At 31.0% G+C, this 9,948-nt stretch overlaps 1 long non-coding RNA gene across 1 annotated transcript; it reads left to right on the top strand.

Moving 5' to 3' along the window:
• The first annotated feature begins 4,024 nt into the window (after nt 1-4,024).
• On the top strand, nt 4,025-9,537 carry LOC132749506 (uncharacterized). The gene is made up of 3 exons (XR_009628428.1): nt 4,025-4,158; nt 7,431-8,146; nt 8,903-9,537. It is a non-coding gene; the product is annotated as an uncharacterized LOC132749506 (long non-coding RNA).
• Nucleotides 9,538-9,948: the final 411 nt, after the last annotated feature.

Here is a 9,948-nt window from a genome sequence, read left to right as displayed (position 1 = left end):
TCAGTGACCTGCAATTATGACCCTAAATGCATATGTGAAGTTTTAAATAAATATTTTTGGTAGTTATTGAGATACGTTAAACCTGCATGTAAACATTAACCAAGAGACTAAGTAGGACAGGGGAGATAAATCAGCTTAAATTCAAGATAGAGTTATTAACGGGGTCAGTGACATACAATTATGACCCTTCATGCATATGTGAAGTTTCAAATTAAAATCTCTGATAGTTATTGAGATATGTAAAACTTACATGTCAACATCAACCAAGATAAAAGGTTAAAAGGGGTAGATAAATCAGCCTAAATACATGACACAGATATGTGTGCTGTTCAGTGCACAAATATACATATGAAGTTTCAAGTTTGTATCTTTTTTAGTTTCAGAGATATGCAAAACTTGCACGTAAAACTTAACCAAGAAAGGAGTTTTTTTAGTGCAAAAGGGAGCATAATTCAGTCAAAATATATGGCAGAGTAATGGATCTTGAGACGTGATCTTCAATTATGACCTTAAGTACATGTGTAAAGTTTCAAGAAAATATATAGACGACTATTCATATAATAAATCAAATTATAGCATAAAATCGGCTATTTTCCCCTATTTTGCCCTTGTTATAACGGGACCAAAACCATGTGTTAACACAGTCACGCGCTCTTGTTATAATAGTCCGGTTTCACCTATGCGCATAACATACATACAGGGCCCAGTAAACAAACAAAAATTGACGATTTGGCCTGTTTGCCAAAGAGTCATGCGCTCTTGTTATATTGAAATTATTGATTCGAGGGCCCCAATCGCATAACGACGTGCAGCATTCAAGTAACTATGCCGGAAATACAGCGTATAGACATCGCTGCTAATCTTGGTTGTCGCCCTTTCTAAGAAACGGACAGTTGTCAATGTAAACAAACACAGTACTCGTCATTCAGTTTAATTTAGAGAATAATGCTTAGTGCCTGATTTTTTTATGCACTTGTTTGCTTGAAAACAAAAACGATTCTGATGTCACTGATCTTTTTTCTACCGTCAATTTGAAATCATTCTAAGAATTTCTGAGGGTCATGTGTTGTCTTGGGTAGAGGGTAGAGTAATGTAACGTTGTTTTTTTCTTGAGATAATAAATTTCCAATGTCATACCTTGTTAAATCAATTAAAATTCAAAATTTCGTTCGGTTCTGAGAATTTTCCATGTTGTTAGCCCCGGAAAAATAAAACGCATACGTAAAACATGTAGAATTGGATAAATACCATCCAAGCACAAAAATATAATGTAATTGTGTTTTGTATTAACTAAACATCACGAATCTGTTTTAAAATTGTATGCTATAATAGCGTCAACGCACGTTTATTTCGTGTTATAAAGTCTGCAGAGTCCCTCAGAACTGTTGGAGCCCTCGCCCTACCGGGCTCGGGCACCAACCGTTCCTCGGGACTCTGCAGAAGTTATAACAAGGAAAAACGTGCGTTAACCCATATAACAATACTGTTTAAAGCTGCGTAAGTAAATTACGGCAATCATGTTAAATATTTAACTAAATACTTGTTATAAAAGTTTGATCCTTGTTCCCTGCGGTCAGGACACCGCAGGGTATTGGTACGCGTTTTACTTTTGAGGCATGGAGGAGCACGTGACCAGTTTTCGGTACATGGAGGAGCATGTGATCTGTAAACCGTACACGATTGGTTAATTGACCTTTTCGATAACCTGGCTAAATACCGTTTGTCGTTACGTTACGGAATTACCTCTAAGGAATTAGTCAGAATTAAACCTAATTAAGAACAAAAACCTATTACGTGATATTTCTAATTTTCTATAATTATTTTACCGTTTAAGGTGGAAAAACTTGAATGATTTATTTGAAAATTATCATTGTTTCTTTAATATATGTATCTCAAATTTTACAAACAATAAATTGTTTATACTGAAAATCTACAAAATTAAAATATTCGTAGTGGCATCTGCCATAATAGATAGAATTATTCTCTGCGTAAACTTGTGTGTTTACATTTTTTTTTTTTTGCTTTTAATTATTCATAATATGGTAGGCCCATTTATTCATTTTCTTTAAAAGAAATAATTGTTTTATGTTCGACCTTCTCCGGTCATCAACGGTCACCAGTTTCGAAAGACCTTCTGCTATGTTGATCGATTATTGTCAACTATATTCCTGATATAAACGTTTATTTATTCCCCTCTGCCAAAACGGTGTTGAAAATAGTTAAATGAAATATCTTTATATCATGAAAAATGTTCCCCGCAGGAAACCATTTTACTTGTAGATTGTTGTGTTGCAATGCAGAAAAAAATATTGCTTACATACAAAGCACCAATTCTTCAAGCCTCAAGAGCAGGAGGATGTAATGACAGATAAACGAACAAACATTTTTTAAATATCCTATTCCAAATGTATCGACAAGTTCTATAAAGCTTAATTTGAACCTTAATCTTAATAAAAATATATTAATAACAAACAAAAATAAATACTGTTTAAAACTTACTGAATTTCCGATATATCCGTAAAGACTTAACGTGAGAATGAATACCTTTTCAATAAACAGTTATACGATTCCCAAGCATTTTAAATCTAAGTTATATAGTGGCTGACACAAAATGTACTACCACAGTTCGCTTGTTCATTGTATGGAACCGTACACCGGATATAATTGTATAAAGTGTAAAAAATAATAAATAAATAAATAAAAAATAAATAAATAAAATTAAAGACAAAATAAAAGAAATAAAAACTCACCTGAGGTAAGAAATATCGAGTTCACAGCCAATGCCGGTGACCATGGGAAAGTATTTTCTTGTCAACATTTGGGATGGGTTCTGGTACTTTTTAGCAATATATTAATTCTATTATTACTACAAATTCAAATTTAAATTTCAGATTAAAACTTCGTTAATTTGTAATATTATCTAAGCTAAATTCGATTATTATATTGGGAAATCACATTGCGCAAACGCTGAAAGTGCATTGGTTCAGTCATATAAGGTGCTAAATAAATATGATTTTGGTACAAGTTATCAGCATATATTTTCATTATCAAACAGTTTTCATTTTTTAAAAAAAGTAAAAATTCAAAACTGATTTTCGTTTGTTCTCAAATGCACAAGCACGCTTGTTTTTAAAGACGATCGAGGGAAACAGCAAACAATTTATTTGTTGATACATTCTCTAATAACGTTCATGCTTACATAATTATGATAAAAGAAATTTAACCAACATGCCAATGACACCTATATCTCATAACTGCTCCATAAATAAAATAAACATGTAATCAACACATATATCACTCAAATCCTCTATTTAATGATGACATAATCTTTTAAACATAACTGTATCAAGGTGACTATAATATTTACTTGTTTCCTACTTTTCTAAAAATAAATAAGAAATAATAACAACAACAACAAATAAATCAATAATATTGACGTTGAATTTATTGACGTACTATACTTGCATAAATAATAGCTTGTTGACAATATATATTGGCAGACAACAAAGGAGTTCATCCGCATGATGTCTCCCCTATGTCTTGTCTGAAAATAAATGTTGATGAATAATGATGATGAGCATGACTTTGATATTGCTTTTACTAAAAATTTAGATGATAAAATCATTTCTTCATTTTCTCTTTTCAATTTTATATGTTTTACTCAGTACAGTTGATAATTATACCCAGTATAATCTTTTGGGTGCATATTGTATATGCTGTAGAAATCAACTGTCTGCCCATCTCACTAAAGCTTGTATATGAGTACATGAGTAGAGTTGATTCAGATTTTATCGGGGCGAGACTTCATATCTGAAATATATTAAGGGAAACATCAGTCCAAGATTAAATTTTCTCCTGTTTTGTTTTGTCTCAAATAAACCATATGCCCGGTGAACGGTCCCAAACCGTGATATCTATTCCTTTAGAAAAAATCTCTCTTGCATAACGCAAAGACAATAGGCTGTACATGTCGTTTTAATTCATTAAAGGATTGGCAACTCTATTGATCGAAATAAAATGACTATTGAATTTCAAAACGTGTCGATAACATTTATACTGACAAGGCACACAATTGAACCGTTTATAAACATAACATATTTATGATCATTTAGAGTCGTTTTGGCCTCAAATATTAATACGGAGAAGGAATAGATTGGGGTAAGGTCTTTTGCATTTCTTTGCATTTCTTGTGTAAAACATACAATGTTAAATAACCGCGTTACACTATTTAATTCAAGAAATCAAAGCACAGTAGATTTATGTTTATATGTACGTTAATATCTAGTTAAAATTTAATGTCTAAAACAGACGGGATAGCGTATAATAAAACGTACCTGTGCATTTAGGTTTTTGATATTATGTGCATAGGTGTAATACCTGTCAGACTGGCGTGAATCAAATTCTGAGAGGACAAATGTGCACTTATCAAAACTTCCAAAAAGTGACTTATTTGCAAATAATATGAACCCTCCTTTTCTGTTCGGAAAACTTTTATTTATTTGGCACTTTGTTCTCAAATCAATATACTTTTGATACATTTAGGATGTTTTTTTTTCATTTTCCGTGCTACTTTTATCAGATAATTAGCATCAAACATGTACTACTACCTGTTGTACGCGAAAAATGATAATATACTAACTAAAAGAACAGTTAACTTTACAACATTTGAAAAAAATATTTTCTGTCGCCAATTTTTAGTAAATACTGAACACATGGCCGTAAAAGATAATCTGACAACTAAATGTTTTAGTTATTTCTAGGGACAAAGTTACTTTTAATTTTAGTACTGATTTATTTTTAAATCAACAGCTGTTTGTTTGAAAATGCTTAAAATTTACATCTTACCTAGATTATTCGCTGACAGATTTATATAAGATTTACTTTCAATCCCTTCCCTAACTCCGACCTCCCCCGCAAAAAAAAAATGAAAATAAAAAGGAGCCACTGCCGGGCAATGGCAACGCTCGACTTTTCCACCTTTTCTAAAAGCAAACAAATAAACTGTTTAAACCAATCTTAAAGAAAAAAATTCAGTTTTTCCTTTTTTTATTTTAAAAGGTCTGTCTTGTCACACTAATCATGTCCGTGTGAAAATATAATCAAAATTAAATCATTTGACGGTAAGATTGCTTCAAGATAAATGTATTACCTTAATAATTCTACATGTCTGTTTGGTCATAAGTGATGTTTTGTTCACAGATAAATGAAATTGGCGGTCCAGGTCATTGCTAAAGATCAAGGTTAGTTCAACCTCTCAGAAGGTCTTGTCCAAAATGTCATTTGTCTGAAGTATGAAGATAAACATTTCATTCATTACCTAGTTACAGTTTATTAAAGCAGAAATCAGTACAAAATCAGTAATTGAACAGTCAATATCAAGGTCATTAAAGACATACGTTATTTTGATATTCATTCTCAAAGAATTCTCTGTTATAATATGAAGACAATCCATTTAATAAGAACAAAGTAACAGCGAGTAACAGCAAAAAAAATATGTAAATTTCAATGTCTTGAACTTCAAAGTCAATGATATATAGACCATTTCATTTAAGCGATAAGCGTCGGGGAAGAGTTTCTTCCTTTACCGGATCTGACGAAAATGGTGAATTATACTATACAGACCGCGTACAATGTCAGCTTATTGAAAGTTATAAATGTGTTAATACTGATAGTTCAATTATGATGAAAACTTTGCCTTATGCATACATAAATTCCCGTATCAAGACAATAAAAACTTTGCAATACAAAAACAAAAATAAAATTAATTCCTGCTACGGGATAAAACAGCGGAATTGCACACATGACTTGTTTGGTATGTGTTTATATGTAGTGAAATTTGTCCATCTTTTGTTAAAACATGAACAATAAACGTGAATGATATAGTTTCATAATTTTCAATATTACTTTACTATCGTTTAATACTCGTATTTAATTAAAATTCTGCATAAGTGATCCACTCTTAAGGATTACGGACCCTAATGGTCACTGACTAGAATAAGTTTTGCATGACTTTTTTCTTAACTAGATATTGAAACATTTATTTTTCAAATATAATAAATATCACCATCCGAAATTATTCTCATTAATTTGTTTAATGCCACACCCAAAATTTAATTTTTTGGGTCAAATTCAATCACCCTTGCATATTTAGAGGAAATATTGTTGCATATAAAACATGTTTTTTGCAGAATATATCTATGTCTTTGCTTTCAATTTGGACCTATACATTGAACAAAATGACTGTACGTTACAAGTATTCATTGTATTTTACATTTTCTTAATCTTAGATAATGGATGCGCGTAAAATGAACTCATATTTTCAAAGACTCAAAAATGACATATCTTTTCCAACAACCAAAACCAGTGTAGTGTTCTAATGTTAGTAATCTTATAAACTAAAATCAAAAAGATCTTCATATATGTAAATAAACAAGTTCTTAAAATATAAAACACTTTTACCATCTATATTTTTGCTATACAGTTTGTGTTTGTTACATGCGGAATTTTGCATGGCCAGAGTTTCTAACTTGCATTTAAATATCATATATGTACATTTTTTAATGACACCCATACTTAATCCTTGCATACCGTGGATATTCCTCTAGCAAAAAAAGTTAAAATCGCTAAAAATCTTTATAAAAAAATGAGTTGCCTTGACTAGGATTGGATACCTAGACCTCTCACTTCCTTATCGTGCTTCCAATATAGTTAAAAGAAAAAAAAAGACCTAGACAAACCAAATGAGTCTATATTTGGAATTTCCATTAGGGTTTTCAATCCGTTGGAGACAAGTGATGATGATTATGGTGATGCTGATAACGTCAGCAACGATTATGATCCTAATAAGAATGGTGATTATAGCATAATGATAATGATTTGGATGAAAAAATGGCTTTTGTTCAGAAAGTTGTAAAAATTGTGTTTTTCCCCGATTACAAAAATTCGAGATTTAAATTGAAAAATTGTAAATATACCCAATTTAACTGTAACAGTTACGAAAATATTTGTCATGCTATTGCCACCGCCGCAACGATATTACCATGGCAAAATAGCAATTTGAAATAGCAAATGCAAACTTTGCATGCAATTTTATTTAAAAAACAGGAAAGACAGAAGAATGTAACACAATGCCTTTTAATGCAACAATTTTTAATAGTTTTCATTTCTTTAACGCGCGAACATACATATATGGGTTGAATTTGCCAAAAACTGGCATGGCAAAAGAAACCGGCAGCTATTATATTATATAATTTGAAGCTGGAGAAATTACTACTATTTCCTTGAAGCTTTAATTGCTTTTTTGAAAATTTCTATCAAGTTCTCGATGTAATGAAATAGCTCTATCGATATGTACAAGACCAATAAGAAATGTATTATACTTAAAAGTTGCTTGATTATTAAAAGACGTTTTATATCTTTTTCACTTTTAGGACATCCAAAGAGAAATTGGCCGAACATTATCGACTAGACATATAGCAAGAAGGCTACTGATTCAGTCCGACAATTCTTAGGAACCACGGAAAATAACATATTTAATAATTTGATAATAGGGATGGGAATCTGTCTCAGTTTAATACTAAATTATGTATTGCGTGGGTATATTAATATTTGTGTCCTTTGTGTGTATAAAAAATATGTTGCAGGAAATGCCTTAAGGTTTAAAACTCAGCCTCCATTAGAGACAGTTTGAAACACGTGCTCATACAAAACGACATATTATTTTTTTAACAATTTAAAATGATTTCTAAATTGTTGAAATTTACAATTTACAAAATAATGTCATTTAAATCCTAAGCATAATGAAATTCCTATTATTAGTGCAATTCTTAAAATATTTCAAAAATATAAATTTGTTTTTGTTCTAAAACTTTAAAAATTTCAGGTAAAGCTATCCAAATTGTCAGATCATTTTTAAATTTTGGACCAGTATCCCCAAAGAATGTACAATTTTTTGTTCCAATACAAACGAAGACCACAATGGATTTCTCTTCTTCTGGAATCCAACGAATATGCACCGATATCTCATTTAAAAGTATAATTTGCTATGATATTGGGAAACTATCCGAGAAGTATCCAGTCGCTGTGGTGTGCCAAATATCTTCAAGATTGGAAGTAGACATTGACTTAGCAATTGACGGTGTCAAGTGTAAGTTATACTGTACATCCATTGTTTTCAGAGAAAGCTTCATTTACAGACTTATTTTTTCTTCTTTTAGAAATCAAAAGTATACTTCAAAACAATTATTTTGTAAAAAGCAAGGGTAATTGTGACGTTCAATGCATGCAAATAAGTAAAGTGTAAGCCATTATATATATTTCTGTGCAAAATATCGGATTACAGTTTAAATACAGTTCAAGCAACGGTGTATTTTCTTCTCAGACTTACACCTAGAATTAGAATCTACCTACCAAATATAAAAGACAACTATAAAGAAGGGATGGCTTTATGGCTAAATGTAATAATATATTTAAGCCAAACCCTTATCCGAAGTTTCAAGGACTACCTACTTAATATGTAAAATATTTGCCGATAAATGCAGTTGTAGTGATGCGCGACGGAACAATAGAACCACGGGAATAAGAAGTAGAAAACAGCAACTTTATGATTCGTATTTGTCGTAGAACATATTAAACGCTCTGAACATAAATACTCTCTATTGACATTATCAATTGGGCTATTACTTTCTGATATTTTATCTACTATTCAATATAAATAATTTATGTTGATTACAAATGTGTAGCTGTTTCTGTTTAAATTTATTATCTATATTGGCATCAAATTTGCTCTTTGTTTTTGTTTAATTTTGTAGATATTGTATTGCTAATTGTCGCATATCTTTATGCAATCCAACAATATATGCACTGATATACCAAAATATTTAATGATTGATATTCGTTTCAGGTGAAAAGTTCGTTGTTCTTCTTCTCCACACTGGCGTAGAAATCCCTGGGACACCGACAGGTACAAAACTTGAAAACAATGAAAAGTATCATAATATTGAGTTCATTGACGTCGCTTTCAACATTCACTCAAATTTGTACAAATGTAAGACAAATGACTCTGCAAAATGTCGATTGCAGAATTACTTTAAAAGCTTCTACATGGAATCGGAACACAGATGAATAAGCGAAGAATACAACCATGGAATAATAGGAGACTTCAACTTCTTACAATCATTTCGCAACGTACAATTTTCAAGATAAGGAAACCCCGTTGATGTCTTCATCATTAAAAGACTTTATTGCTTCACGCATTTGTTATTTATCTTTGATAATGCAAGATATTTCTGAAAGTATGACCGATTTAAATCAAACCACTCATGAATTGGTTATGAACTTTGATTCACTACACATACAATTATTTAATGAAAATTTCACATTTAACGGACTTGTGTTATACAATGCTTGCCAGGCTTAATGCTGATACTGTCATTTAAAGGAAGTGTATTATATTTAAGTGTGGTTGTTTATACATTTCCATTACACAGAAGTGTGCATTTTTTGTGTTATGATTCAGATTGTAAATGTGGAATTCATTAAATCCTTTCACGTCATAAAATTGGATGTTTTGTGTTGCTGTCTTCATGTTTTGGTAATATTATATCAAATGATATTTTTCTATAATAATCCGTTCAATCCCTAGGGCAATGGTGCCTAATAGATAACCTATTCCATGATGTTTTATTATTCTTATATTTCATCTAAAACTTCATCTAATTAAAGATCTTCTTTATCTGGCAGATCTATATTTTTAATAACCTTTTAAGTGGAGTGAGTCATTTGGGTCAAGATCAGGGTTACTGGTGAAAAAATAAGTTTTTACATGTTTACATTTTGCTCATTTATCCATTATATTTTCGAATTGATGTTTTTATGTTTAATATGGATTTACTTGGGCAGTCCTCCTCCTTGGGTTTTGTTAAGCTCCTTTTGGTTTAGTAAGGGATC

Source organism: Ruditapes philippinarum, unplaced genomic scaffold, assembly GCF_026571515.1.
Source record: "Ruditapes philippinarum isolate M1 unplaced genomic scaffold, ASM2657151v2 ctg1809_1_1_1_1, whole genome shotgun sequence".
NCBI lineage: Eukaryota > Metazoa > Mollusca > Bivalvia > Venerida > Veneridae > Ruditapes > Ruditapes philippinarum.
Note: the sequence above shows the minus strand (reverse complement) of the source record. Positions and strands in the feature narration are given on the sequence as shown.